The sequence below is a fragment of the Perca flavescens genome, chromosome 3 (genome assembly GCF_004354835.1).
Source record: "Perca flavescens isolate YP-PL-M2 chromosome 3, PFLA_1.0, whole genome shotgun sequence".
Lineage (NCBI taxonomy): Eukaryota > Metazoa > Chordata > Actinopteri > Perciformes > Percidae > Perca > Perca flavescens.
Window position 1 is genome coordinate 18050856 of NC_041333.1, and position 14723 is coordinate 18065578.

The 14723-nt window shown below is 36.7% G+C and overlaps 1 long non-coding RNA gene across 1 annotated transcript; it reads left to right on the forward strand.

The window, feature by feature from the left end:
- The first annotated feature begins 7654 nt into the window (after positions 1 to 7654).
- LOC114553339 (uncharacterized) lies at positions 7655 to 12273 on the forward strand. The gene is made up of 4 exons (XR_003692292.1): positions 7655 to 7785; positions 8727 to 8797; positions 11420 to 11489; positions 12017 to 12273. It is a non-coding gene; the product is annotated as an uncharacterized LOC114553339 (long non-coding RNA).
- The last annotated feature ends 2450 nt before the right edge of the window (positions 12274 to 14723 follow it).

Below are 14723 nucleotides of genomic sequence, written 5' to 3' on the forward strand. Positions count from 1 at the left end.
TATTATTACTTACCCACTAACGTAAAAACAGGATTTTACTGTTATAATTGTTTGTAAAAATTCAGAAAATAGTGAGAAATGCCGTCACCATTACCCAGAGTCCAAAGTGACACCTTCACAATCGTTGTTTTGTCCAATAGTACAAAATAGTACATACAAATAATTGAAATAATTAAAAAGCAAAAGCAGCAAATCCTCTGGAACAATGAAATGTTTTACATGAAAAATAAACTGAAACGATCATCAAACTTAGTTGCCAATTAATTTCAATCAATCAATTAATTGGTTAATCGACTAATCAGCTGTACTTGTATGTACTGTTGGGTAGTTTAATTTGTAACAACATTTGTAGAGTAAAAAAAGTATTGTTATATTGGATATGTGTAAGAGAAAATATGTTATTAATCAAATTAATAAGTAGCCTAAATGGTAAAGTTATAGAAACAAACAAGGGGACAAAAATATAAAATAAAAGGTTTTGCCAGACTGGTATGTACTTCTTTTCTTTACAGCAGATATTTTAACTTGTCATATAAATAACAGGTGTTACTAATAACGTTTAGTGTGTTTACATGCACAGAAGTACCTTGGGTATATCCTGGTTATGTTTTGTGCATTTAAACTGCTCCTTGTGGGATCTGGATAAGGACTTATTGGTTTTGAAAAACCCAGATATGCTACCTGGAGTACCAGGATAGAAAGGATACTGTGGCATGAAACACCTCATCCAGGTTTCTGAATAGTCTTGGATGGTACAGAATAGTGGCTGAGATGGTGAGAAATCAAGACACATCAAACAAATCAAGTCAAAAAAGTCAAGTCTTTTAAGAATTTATAACAAAAACTGGTAATCTTTAAAATAATTTATGAAAGTTAATACATGTTCAATAGACTCAGATTCTACATTAGTGTTGCTACATTGTTTTCTGACATCAGGACAGTACTTGAAATTCATTACAAGAGTAGCATCTATGCTTGATAGTGGCAGAGACCTCTTTCATACATTAGTGAGGAAGAAAACCAGTTAAGTTGCTGCTATTGACTTTTTTTTTTACAGCAGATGTTTTAACTTGTCACAGTAGGGGAAACACAGGTGTAACTGATATAAATAACGATGGCTCCGTTTTTATTAATAAAGCCATCTATTAGTCAGCACAATAACAGGCCCCTGGAGCTAGAATACACAACATAACTGCAACCTTTATTGAGGTTATTAATAACATCTGTGCTTTTCCTGCTATGACATGTCGAAATGTCTGTGGTGACAAAAGGCCTATTGTCTCTTGTAGTGGATATCAACCGAATCAGGGTCTGGTCCCACACACTGTATGTCTGCAGTGCATCATATCAAACAGTAAAATCATCCTCAGCTGGCATACCTAGAAAGAAAGAAAAACAGTGTCTATGGCAGATATGGGGGCCCTGGATATGAAAACGGGCAGAACTCCCTCTCTTAACACAATACTACAATACAATAATATCTTTTACTACAACGTAATGGAAATTTCTCTTTAAATACATCTCTGCAGTTCAAAACACCGTAAGATTGAGAACTGGAACATTAAAAATAACATAAAACAATAGCAACATAAGCTAAGCATAAATAATAAAAAAATGTACAGCATAAATAATAAAAAAATGTACAGCATAAATAATAAAAAAAATGGACAGCCAAACAAGAATCACTGGTTTGCAAACATCAAGATTTTATTATTAGTGATGATAAAAGTAAAAGTAAATGTAAAATGTTGCATTGTGGTCCAAAAACAGTTAAACAGGTGGGGGCGCTACAATTCAATCCATAGCCCATCAACAGCAATTTTAGTGCCTAACTAAGACCACTGTCCAGTTAAATAAACAATATGGACACCATCAGACTCACTTTAACTGTCTTTGACATTGTATGAAACAAATTAGGCCATGCTCAAACTTGTAGCAGCTATCTCTACTCCACAAAACCTTTATTGGAACTCCAAAGTCTACCATATTGGGTTTGGCAGGTGGCATGGGTGTGACTTTAACTTGAGATTCTTGTGGGCTAATTGGGTCCTTATATTTTCAAATACCGATATGCTGTAAGCAATGGATGTTTTTGTATGTGCTGTATTCAGGAAGCGCACATCAGAACCAGATGCTCAAGGTTGATGGGGTTGCAACCATGGAGGAATTCAGTACATTTGAGATTGATTTATTATTTGACAGAATGACTATGAAGCTAACGGGACCGTATTGCAAAAGCCTACTTGGCTTAAGGAGAAAGACTACTTACCACCAGTGGAATTCAGAGACTATGGATGGATTTGTTTTAAGTTCAAAGACATGAATCATATGGGAGTGTTTTCTCTGTGAAACATTTTTGAATAACAAAAGGCAAAATGTGGATATGTCTGGGAATTCAAAGTATGATCGTACCCACTGAAATGTTGCTCTTTTAGTTAAAAAATGTATCATGGTGGGTAGAGAAACATTAACTTTTTCACCACCAGTGCACGGTTTACCTAGTTTAACCAACTTCCACCATTTTGATACGCTGGACTTATTTCCAGTTTTATTTGATTGCATATTTTATAAAAATGACACCTCCTCACCAGCAGCCATGAACAACAGTATTAATGTAATGTCCAGTAGTGTGAGTCCCCTTTTGGAAATCAGTACAGTACAGTTCCTATAATGTCAGTATTAATCTGAATGGCCTGATCTGTATTTTTAATGAATTTAGTTGGAAGTGGAATACTTTCACAAAGGGCACATTTTATTAATGGAAGAAGTGAGATCAGCTTTTTCAAAAGAACACCAGTTTCACTGCTCCAGTGCATATACTGTACCTCATTACTGCTACAGTAAAACATATTTTGTGGGGTCTCGTCGCCTTGTTCAGGGAACTTTTGATACACTTTGTACCTGTTTTGTTTTTTTTTACATCAGATGAAAGGAAGGAAGGAATTAACTGGCTCAGATTCTCATTGAAAAGAGTCTAGAGTGTTATAACTTGCCATCTTGCTGCCACCTTCATCAGGGGCGTCAACTTGCATATGATGCATCTTTTTCTACTGTTGTATGCTTCACCTGAGCAACATCGTTGTGTAATTTCACTTACCATTAATCATGAATATCATCTATCCCAATCAATAGTTTTGGCTGGGTAAACTGGGCAACTGAGTGTATAGCTGTTTCCATGACTTAATAGAGCTAAATAAAAGCAAACCTTAGGTACAATCTCAATTTATGGTCCACTTATTAGATTTTTACAGAACTGTATCAGTGCATGAAGTTCAGATGTCATGGAGATAGATCTGTTGACATGCAAATTAATATACAAACTTTCACAAAACAATCCCAACTCAAAGTCCACATGCGAGATATTTACCTGTTTTACAAACAAATAACACGGCAATGGAGCAAACTTCAGATGATGATGATATAGTCAAAAGCTTCGGAAAAAGAAAGTGGACATTGAGTTATGTATTTTTTGTGATATAACTTTTTAACAGGGTCAAGAATGAACGCTCATGCTTGCCTCTATTTGGGGTCCCACTGATCTCTGCACAAGAGTGAAGATAAATTTTGATTTTGCCATCAAGCCATTGTACTATCTAAGAACTATCTCAGACTAACCCTGTTGAGGTTAGGATGGCAGATAGGAAATGATAGGATTTGATTTAGTTTATTTAACTGCTAATAATCCTGTATTATTCATTATGTTGTAATTATGTGTTTCTTGACTCTATGGCTTTGCACTTTGTAAAGTCTGCCATTGAACAGCTGCTGTACAGTATATATATTTTTTTATGCATGTTCTTCATTTCTATGCTACATGACCATGCTGGTACTGGTTTGGTGCTTCCCTGCAGCTCTAAAATCACCTACAATACACTCTGCTTTTGGATACAGTGAGTTTCACTAAACCAAGGCTTTGAGAAGAACAGCTGTGAAAACAGCTGATATGAATCCTTCACTAATGCACCAGAAAACCATGGATGCCATTTATCAGGGAGTTTAGAAATATATAATAAAATGGTCTTTGCTTAACACTCTTGAACCCACATGGCTAAATCGCTCATACAAAGTATGTCCTGGGTGGATCTTCAAAAAATTGAATATCTCCAAACCAAATTATCTAACCGGCTGTTTTCGCAGTTTCTCTCTCCCCCCTCTTATTATCTTTGGCTTTATTACGGACATGCTTGCTGTGAAAAGCTCTCCAAGAAATGCAGTTGGATTTGTGTGAAAATACTTTGGACATTTTGTTTATAGCCTTCACTCCTTATCTTGTCTGGGCATAGCAGTGAGTGAATGCAGCTCTACCGCACACAGTGGCACTAAAACATTTGTAATAATAATATGTGAGCAGATTAATATCCTGGACTATGTCTATGTTTTTATTTAAACAATGTAATATAGATAAGAAAATAATGGTTGCCAAGAATTACCAGAGTGTGCCCAATCTAAAATGTTATGGAGTGATACATTGTTGACAGACCTCAGGCTTAAAATAAAAATGGAACACTGTACACTCCAGATCAAACACTGACCAATGAAGATAGTGTTATTCTCTTTATCTATCAGTCTAATGGCCCTACAGAATGCGCCTCACGTTTATTAAATGATGACGTCTAGCAAGACACCTTCTCTAAGCAGAATGTGGTTGTACTACTGTATCAGTGTTATCCTTTACCTAATTAAAGGTAACAATAAAAAGTAGGGCCTACTCCATTGCAAATAAAGGTTCTGCATTGAAAATGTAACTAAAGTAAAAATATATATAAGCGAAATTATCAAAATGTACTTAAAGTATAAAAAGAAATGGCGGAAAATTGTCCACAGTGAGTGTTACAGAAATATATTATTATATTATTGGTAGTCTATATCGACGACGTTTCATTTACGTGATCGTTCCGGTGCCGCCGGATGTTCTGCCGGATGTCCCTCATCTTCCGCTTTCTTTGTGTTGGCATTCTAAACTCCGGTCAATTCGGGAAACATCCTCCGAGCTAGACCATACAACAAAATAATAACAAAATAGACAATAAACCATACATCAAATAAACATATGTATAAATAACAAAACCATAAGCCCATCATACATGTCTCTCCCAAGCACAAAGCTTCTTAGGAGCCATCCAGAAAGCTGAGGTACTTTCCCCATTTTCTAATGTAGACATGCAATCTGGAAAAACGTTTATATGGCATTTTTTCAAACGCCGCCACCCTAGCCATCTCACAAACCCAATCTTGAATTGATGGCACCCCTTCATTCTTCCATCTACTCAAAAAAAATCTGTCTGGCTAACATTAAACTAGTTTGGACCCAGCTTCTTATGTGCTTATCCATCTCGCTGAATGGAACATGGGTCCCTGCAATCTGACATAGGTTACCATGTATCCCAGGGCGATAATGGGGCAAGAACCGATTGCTCAATACAATAGCAGGGTGGGGTTCCTTCCCGAGGCTATTTTGCAGAGGCATCGTACCTGCGTCCGCTTAGCACTGCCCAAGACAAGTGTGATTGGTTTAAAGAAATGCCAATAAACCAGAGCAAGTTTTTCTACAATCCCGGAATATTGTGTGGACTAGCCAGACCTTTCTCCGTAACGCTGAGGAGATAGGTCTGGCAATGCAAGACTATATTAATGGTAATTGCATTGATGTGTAAGTGGAAATTAACTGTTGTATTTGGTCAATTTGGATCTAGTTTACAATGTATCATCTTTCATAACATAAAATTACATAGATTCACAGGAAAAGATCCATTATTCATGAAGGCAGAGTCGGTGACACAAATGAAAACTCACAAGTCTAACCAGTCTAAGTGAATTATTGTTAACACCAAAGTAAAGAGTGTTAAAATGATCCAAAACAAAGTGTAAAATGAGATCCATTGCTTGAGTTGTTGAAAACTACAATCCTGTGCCAAATTATGTTTTACTGTGAAATGTCTAAAGCACTGTAATGTTCACATCAACAACCATACTATATTTAAGATTTATTACCAATATATTTATCATACAATTATGAAATGGTATGTAAGGTTTAACCTTTATATTGAAATGTATTGGACAGTCAAGTCCCCCTGTTGTATGGTCTAGGCTTGTGCTCTCTGGCTTGGTAATAACTTTTTTCTTAAGTGATCCCTCAATCAGCCTTTGAGAATGGACAGAATTGGGTCCTGGGAAATAAAGAAATCCTGTGTACTTACTGTGGTATTTAATGACGTTGGACATTATTTTTTCTGTCTTGGCTGCCATAGCGTTGCACTCCTTCTACAGTAATACTTAGACATAAAGTCAGAGGTGTGAATGAAAAATTAAGTGATCAGTGCTCAAGGCCAAAAATAAGATTTTTGAGAGGGCGGCAACAGCCTTCATGAGCCAGGTCTTCTTTTACCTATGAGATGTTGGTCTGGAAGCAATTTACCATTACATTTTAAGACACACAGAAAGGTATCTACAGATTACAGGGGGGGGGGTTTCTCAAACATCACATGCACCAAAGTTGAGCTACTGATTTTTATTTATTTTTTTTACTGCTCAACATGTGTGAGAAAATGTGCTTTTGATGGCTGAATGGTAAGCCTGAATATTTTCTCTCCTTTGACCTGATCAAATATGCTGGTAGACCTATTTCAGACCACATGTTTTCTCATGATTATACCATTCGGCCCATTGCAATTCGAACAACTAAACTACATCTGTTCAAGCATATTTTAATGTTTCTCACCAAAACAAAGATATGCAATGCTTATAAGTGGAATATATCACAGTAGAATACATATGTAAAATACTCCTCACAATTGAGCATCCTGGATTTTTCCTCACTGTCAAATGTGCCATTGATGGGCAGCTTTATCTGCTGTCATATCTGTAGAATCATTCATTCATTTTCCATATAAATATTTTTCCTCTTCAGGGTCACAGGGGGCTGAAGCCTATTACTTTTATTACTGCAATGACCTAATGTTATCCCCATGTGGATAAGTAGCCTATCTATCCGAACAAATAACCTGTCTGGAAAAAGTTTGGTTATGCATATGGATGGCTCATCAAGTGATATTGACACTATTTCAGTTATTTAATTCCACGTCTTACCACTTCCAACGTTAAATATGGTGGACAAAGTAATATTTTAGTTTAGCTCTATTTACAGGGATTATACTTGGCCAACGCTACCTCGGATACATAAATGGATAAATAACATTTAATAGGACTGTCATATTATCTGCAGCCTAATATAAAAACTCATTAAACTGTTTTCTTTTTGAAAGATAAATAACCTACAAACCAACATTTGAAAACAAAACAGTGTCCACAATCTGATCTCTTTTTTTCTTTTTTTTTTTAATAAACACCCAGATTCCTCAAAAACTTTTTTATTCAGCTGGGATGAAAAATATTGTGTCTACTGGACAACAAAAAGATTCATTACTCATTTCCCAAGTTGAGACTGACTGTTAAGTTGTAAATGAAACTAGAAATTACATATCTTCTTGCTTGTTTTGTATAGACGAGACACATTAACTTGTTATATATGAAAATATAAAATAGTGGAAATTAAGTTTGCGCCTGATAAAAAATGTTGTGATTAAAAAAAAAAATGTTAGTAGCATGGATGTATTAAGAGAATTTAGAGGTTGGTAATCGGGTAATCGGAAGACATCACTTCCGGCTGCCATTTTTAGGTTAACGTCTGAAGTTAGAGCTGAAATATCTGTTAATGTGCAGGTATTATATATTAAGTTTTATGCTGGACAGAAGACTGCGGAGTTTTGAAATGTCTTTAAAAGAGCGGTGAGTTTGTCTGTTTTTTTTTCTTCAGATAAATGCTTTTTCTGTGACTCGAAATCAACTCCGACATGTAATATCGGTAGTTAGCTAACGTTACGTGAAGGTGCCTAAATTCCGTCTGCTAGCAAACAACAGAAAAATACCTATAAACTGCTATGTGGTGGGATTCACTAACAACAAGGCAAATAACCCACAATTTAACCAAGTATTTATAAGCTGCTGAACCAAAAAAATGGGGATACAGGCAATAAGACGCGAGGCGTCAGCAGAAAGAATAGAACAACTTTGAGACACTCGCTTTGCCTAACCTACGTTACGTTATTTTGACAGTGTGCAATTTGTGTCATAGTGGAAAGTGGATAAAATCGAAAGCCATGCAGTGTGAAGTTTGCAAGTGACTTAGCTTGCTATCACATAGCTAACATTAGCTTACTAACAGCTAACTTGTCTTCTGGTAGACATAGTTGCTAAAATAATCATTTGACATATGTCAAATGATTATTTTATGCATTTATATCTAATGTTTTTAGCTAGCTATAGGCCTTTTGTTAGCGTTTCAGCCCTTGGATGCATATTGTGGTGTATGGCAAGCTGTTTTAACATTTAATTGAACCACACTCCTATCTTTTCTGTAATTACATTTTAAATAACCATAGAAGCATTTTTGCCAACCGTGGATATCCGTAATTTGTACTAGTCAAAATGTATTTTAGATATTCAAAATTACATTATGGATACCTTAAATTTGGTGACAATAAATGTAGATATTTTAATAAACTAGATATGATTTTTGCATTTGCAAAAGATTGTATGAGATTTAGCATGGTGGGGTCATATTTGACAGACGTTAGTGTTCATTACTAAAGATGAGGACAGGTAATGGTCAAACATGAATTTTAAGGTACAATAATAGTCTATTTCATCTTACCAAAAACCCTGCTTAGACCTGCAGCAGCAGTAAAGGCCAGACGTGAGAGCTCACTGTATTGACGAATGTGACTGTTCCTCTTCTGAGGTAAGAGATCCTATACTACATCCTACACAATATTTTTAAATCTATTTGCCAATGGCTGGTAAACCGTTGCAAATGTAGTATTTTTCAACTGGCCGGTGTCAATATATGGTGTCATTTAAACAACAAGCAGGTCCTATTTATTTTTTAAACCGCATACAAAACACACAATTTACAACATGAATACATCCCCTCGCCCTGACCACCCCCATTTGTCATCACCCCTTACTCAAAGAAAAATGAAGACAAGATAACATAGCAGGTCCTATTTCTTGAGAACCTGCGACAAACACTGCAGCTCATTGTATTAGCGTAAATGTTCTTTTAACTGTACTTCCATTGTGCTTCTAATTTTTACTTTTAGGGCGATTTACTCAAACTACTACTTGCAGACTCTCTTTGTGGTTAGGGACTGTTCATTATTTATTTCAGCGGCCACCAGAGGAGTTTTGGGATCTTTAGTCAAAATAGACATGACTCTCCCTTCACCAGCAATACATTTTGGATGACCCTCCCCAACAATTTATTGATTCCTTCAGTACTGATTTGCGCTTGGCAAAGATGTACTTTTGTCTGTTGTTTTTTTACAGCCATTGGATACGTGTCTAAACTTCTGCATTCTCATCTTACGCATCACACTCCTCTGTTATGGTGTGGTGGCCATTTCAGTAGATTTACTCACTAACATTGTTGTGGAAACACAAGAAGCATGGAAACTAAATGCACACTTACTGCATTACTTCAAATACTAAGTTACTCCTCTAGTAAACTAGTATTCACATGAAATAAAACATTTAGACTATTCAACAAAGCACATTGGGTAATAAGAAATCCAACACTGGTTGCTATGGACTCGTCACTAGGCTTCCTCAGTCATTGTATAATTTAGCAAAGGTAAAACTGCCGAAGCTTAACATTATCCAAAACTCCATTTCTCAGACAAGCGTCAATTTGGGAGCTTGCATGCTACCACTCCTTCCTTCTCAAATGCCTTGAAAAGACTGTCCTTTGCACAATTTCACAAATAATCAACGGGACCGAAAGGATATTTGAGTCGGGTATGGCTGCAGCCTGCAGCCCTCCCGGCTTGGTGCTGTCCGCGGTACGAGCTTCGACTTTTCAAAATAAAAGCCTGTGTCTGGTCAGCTATGTTTTCATACAGTGTTTTGGATGTTTTTGAACTAAACAGTACGGCAATCATGCTAATGAATAAAAATAATTTTTTCAGCAGATGTCTTAGTTACAACACGATGGAGCTAGCAAAGCAGTTTTGTGTTTATATGTGCGAGCGGGATTTATTCAGTTTGGGAAATCCCATGGTCTCTAAAGCTAAAACTCAAATTGTCTGGCTGATTAAACAGGGAGGGACCCATCTGCTAGCGTTAGCTACATGGATAAATATGCATCAAACAAGCCACTTTTCAATTTTGCTGTTCCCATGAATACAAAAGTTGGGTGACCCTCCCCCCTAGACTAAAAAGAATTGGATGACCCACCCATCAACAAAGAATAAAAAGACATAACCCTCCCCTATTTTCCTCCGGTGGTCCATTCCATAAATACCGAACGGTCCCTTAGCGTGAAATTCTCCTCTGTGGTACCATAGCTACTGTAGATAAAGTAAGTGTGACGGTGGACACATCAAGAGTCATACGTTGCATACCACCAGACAAGCACCAGAAACCTAAGCAGAGCAAATTTGGCTCATGGAGGAGTTCTTTGAGGTGAAGAAAAGATACAAAAGGTAGGATTTAGTGTTATCCAGAACGCTGTTTAGAAATATTAGACAAGGCTGTCTAGATAGGTATTTTTAAAAGTGTATATTTTTTTAATAAGAAGAGGTATGAGCTCAAAGCTTTTCTTAAAGCTCCCATGGCATTAAAATTTCACTTTGAGTTTTTTTAACATTAATTTGCATTCCCCCAGCCTGCCTAAGCTCAGATGAGCTGATCTGGAATCTTGCTCCTTATGAGGTCATGAGGAGCAAGGTTACCTCCCCTTTCTCTGCTTTGCCCGCCCAGAGAATTTGGCCCACCCATGAGAGAGAGACATCATGGCTTTCAAACGAGCAAAGTGGCAGTTGGTCAATGCCACACCCCCACCCTCCACCTTGCCCCCCCCCCTTCTCTCCTCCTCAATAGCTACAGACACAGAAATGGCACATACTAAGGAAAGCTCATTGTGGGACTGGCTCTACTGGCTGTAATTCTGAACCAAGGCTGAATTTCGGGAAAGAGACTTCAGATACAGTATTAGGGGGCCACTAAGGTCTATATAAAAACATCCAAAGAGCAACATGTCATGGGACCTTTTTAAATGATTTATTTTTTGGCAGTAAAAGATCTGAATAAACTCTTATTAGGAATATCTGTAGATTTGATGTCATGCAAAAACTTATATTAATTTAGTTAGTATTACATTTGTATTGTTCCTTTTACACACAGCCTGTAGGAACACTAGTAATGTGAAATAAAACAATTTACATAAAAAAATGTAGTTCATGAATCTGGGAAATTATTAATCTTTGCAATAAAAAGCAGGTGCATGGGATTATGATTATTGGAAAAAAAATTAAGGGCAATCATGTTGTTGGTTATTTAACTGGCCTTATTTGTTTTTGCTTAGAAATGCGAAGACCCTGATGCCAACAGCAAGTACAGTGACCCTGAGAGGTGGGAATGAGTGGGAGATTAAGGTAAACATAGATGACAGCACATTTTACTGATATGCACTCAACTTGACACTGCAAATGGTGTAATCTTAGCCAAAGGGTCTAAATGAGGAATATTTGTCCGGGTGCGAAGAACGACTCAACCTCTGCCCCCCTCCACGAAGTAGGCTACATACGGTGCAAACTAAATGGCCACTAAATCAAATGCCAAACACTACTGGTCAAAAGATTCCTTTGCAGCGGCCCGGGTTTAAATCTGACCTGCGGCCTTTGCTGCATAATACATGGACTCAACCTCACCACCTTTATCTTTAGCCAATCTACACAGTGCATGCGACCTTCTCCCAATCATTACATTAAACAACTTTTATTTTATTCTGATTGGATAATTATCACCATAATGATTAATGCCCATTGGTAATACGGGTTTAATCACAGTTTGCCAACAACGGGTGCTGCCACCAACAGGGGGTGCTGCATCACCCCCAGCACCCCTACTTCCCGCGCCTATGGTAGTCATCTTTTGCATCCTTTGACCATCCATCTTCTAGATTAATACCTATGAAATGACAAGGCAACCCTTGGTGTTCGATTCAGAAGCGTCAGTGATGCCACATCTCCACAATTTGGTGGGATGAAAGAGGACTACATGAACAGAAAACCTTCTACTACTGAAAACGGAGACACTGAAATGTTCTGGTTTTTTTTCTGGACTTTCCATCATATGTCATTATCAGCCTGTTTACAGTGAGCCTTTAGTTTATATAATGTGACAAAAGTTTTCATTAAAATAACAAGCAAGCCCTAAGTGTGTTATTGTTATGTTAAGAGTTTTATCACTGACATTTATGAATAGCTGTTGAGACAACTGTAATACAAAAGGGCTTAGTCAGAAAGTTTACTTTGACTATGCAAATCACAGTGGTTCCATAAAACAGCTAAAGTTAAAACATTGCTGTCTCTTGTCATCATACTGACATGTTTCTGATCTTAATTCACCTGCCATTCCGATCTTCTCCTCAAATGCATTATAAATTAGCTTTAGAAAGGCTTCAAATAATGCTGGGCAATATGGAGAAAATCAGATATCACAATATTTTTGACCAAATACCTCAATGTCGATATTGCGACGATATTGTAGGTTTGACAATTGGTGCTTTTACAAAATATTAGATAAAAGAATTAAAATAAAATTAGATAAATAATCATCCGTAATGTGGATGTAATGACTAAGTGGGTAAAGGCCTAGAACATCTAGAACAGTCTGTTCTACAGTCTGTTTTTTTTAGCCTAGCTGCAAGATATTTCCAGGTGTTAGGATGCAGACATAAACGAGTAAACGGGTAATACTTGAATTTAACTTTTAATTTAACTTAGTTAATGAAATAAGCTAATGTAACATATGGCTAGAACAAAAAATCAGACCTCAATATGGACATGGTATCTTGCATTTTTAGTTAAGCTTATTATGTTAGCAAGTTGACTGTGCTACCAAAAACTGTTAAACGGACATGTCTGCTACAGGTGCTGAACAGATGCTTTTGTTGACAGCATATGCAAAAATACATTCTCTTTTTAAAAGCCACAGTAGTACTGGCGCAGCCTGATTAAAGTACACTGATTACATTTTTTTTATTCTACACAAGAAAGCTCAGGCCTGAAAATTAGGTTAATGTTCAAGTAATATTCCAGCTGCAAAATATTTGAGTGAATTTGTGAATGTGTAATAGCATTGCATCAACCTCTCTTGAGAGGACCTCAGTTATGTACCATATGTGGCAATGAATGACATAACAGGTAGCTCATAGAGTGAATAGGATAAAAAAGAGAAACCCAACCTGCATCTGTGACTAGATCCCCAGTCAGTACAGTGTAAAACTAGGTTTGTGTGGCAGAATATGCAGCTGTACCATAAATACATTTATTATACTAGTCTTTGTTGGGATCTGATAGATAAATATCCTTTAGAGCTACTGTATAGCTGTAATAAACTCTAGACATCTGGTATGTGTGTGTCAGTTAAACTACATGTAGTGCATGTTGTTTATGCCCTGTTTTCTTTTACAATAATATGTCCAGCATCTTTAAGATAGTATATAGGGTCAGGACACATGTTTAGATGCCTAATACCTAGTTCTTAGTTCCTTATTGTAAGTACCATCATTTATCAACATTTTATAAGACACCATGTTACCTTTCACTCAGCCAAATGTTTGCAGTATTAGGTCACATGCAGTAGGCTGTTCAAAAGCATTGAGCCAGACTGCACATCTGAATAATATTATTATCATGAGACAATATTATCATGAGACACTGTTTCCATGAATGAAACTGAGATGTGTAGGTATAGAGTAGTATGTTAAGTTGAGTTTTTAACAAAAACAAGGTTGATGTGTGTCCTGGCTGCTTTAGAGGTAGAGCAACATTTGATTCACACAGTACAAATTACAAGGATATCACAAATAGATGTTGTTATTTTGACTTAAGGTCATACTCATACCTGACACAATGTTGTTTTTGAAAGATGCCAAAGACCATTCCGGATTTAAGTGAGTGCATTTGGCAAAGATGCATAGTGCAAAACATGTCACTAATGCATTAGATTTAAGGATGTTGTCATAGGGTCCATTCATTGTAGAGAATAACAACAGATGGTTTTACTTGATGGGGAAATCCTGTAGGTTTTTTTTTTCTGGGACTTTTGCTTGTTCGATAATATTCTTATGGTGGTTAGTGTTTATTATGCAGATACACGCATCTCCAAACTAGCAGGGTCTTCCAGTAAGATTTTGAGAAGTTTCTCCAAAAGAGATGATTCTGCCAATATCATGGAAAGGTTTTCTGACAGAATGTGGCAAACATTGCCTCCATATGAGAGTGATTTCCTGCTTATGCTCAAAGTCAACAACGTCAGAAAGGAAAAAAAGGCCCTGAAAAGTCAATGAAGCATGTTTTCCCTTCATTTTGGTGGAGTACAGACTGATAGAAATATGTCAAATTATGTCCAGGTAGACCAGTAAGACAAACTTAATGACTTAACATTACTTTCTTCTTGAAATGCACTGATTTTTTGGAATCAAGCTTGTGAGAAACTGCGTCTGATGACTACATTGTTTGGAACTGCTCTAGTCTGTGCTTACATTTTACCTCATTGTTACCACAGAATAATCGATAAAATGTGATGTGTATGACACGTCCAAGAGCCTATGTCCTGAGCAGAAATTTGTAACTGTAAACCTAGAGAATACAGTTGGCATG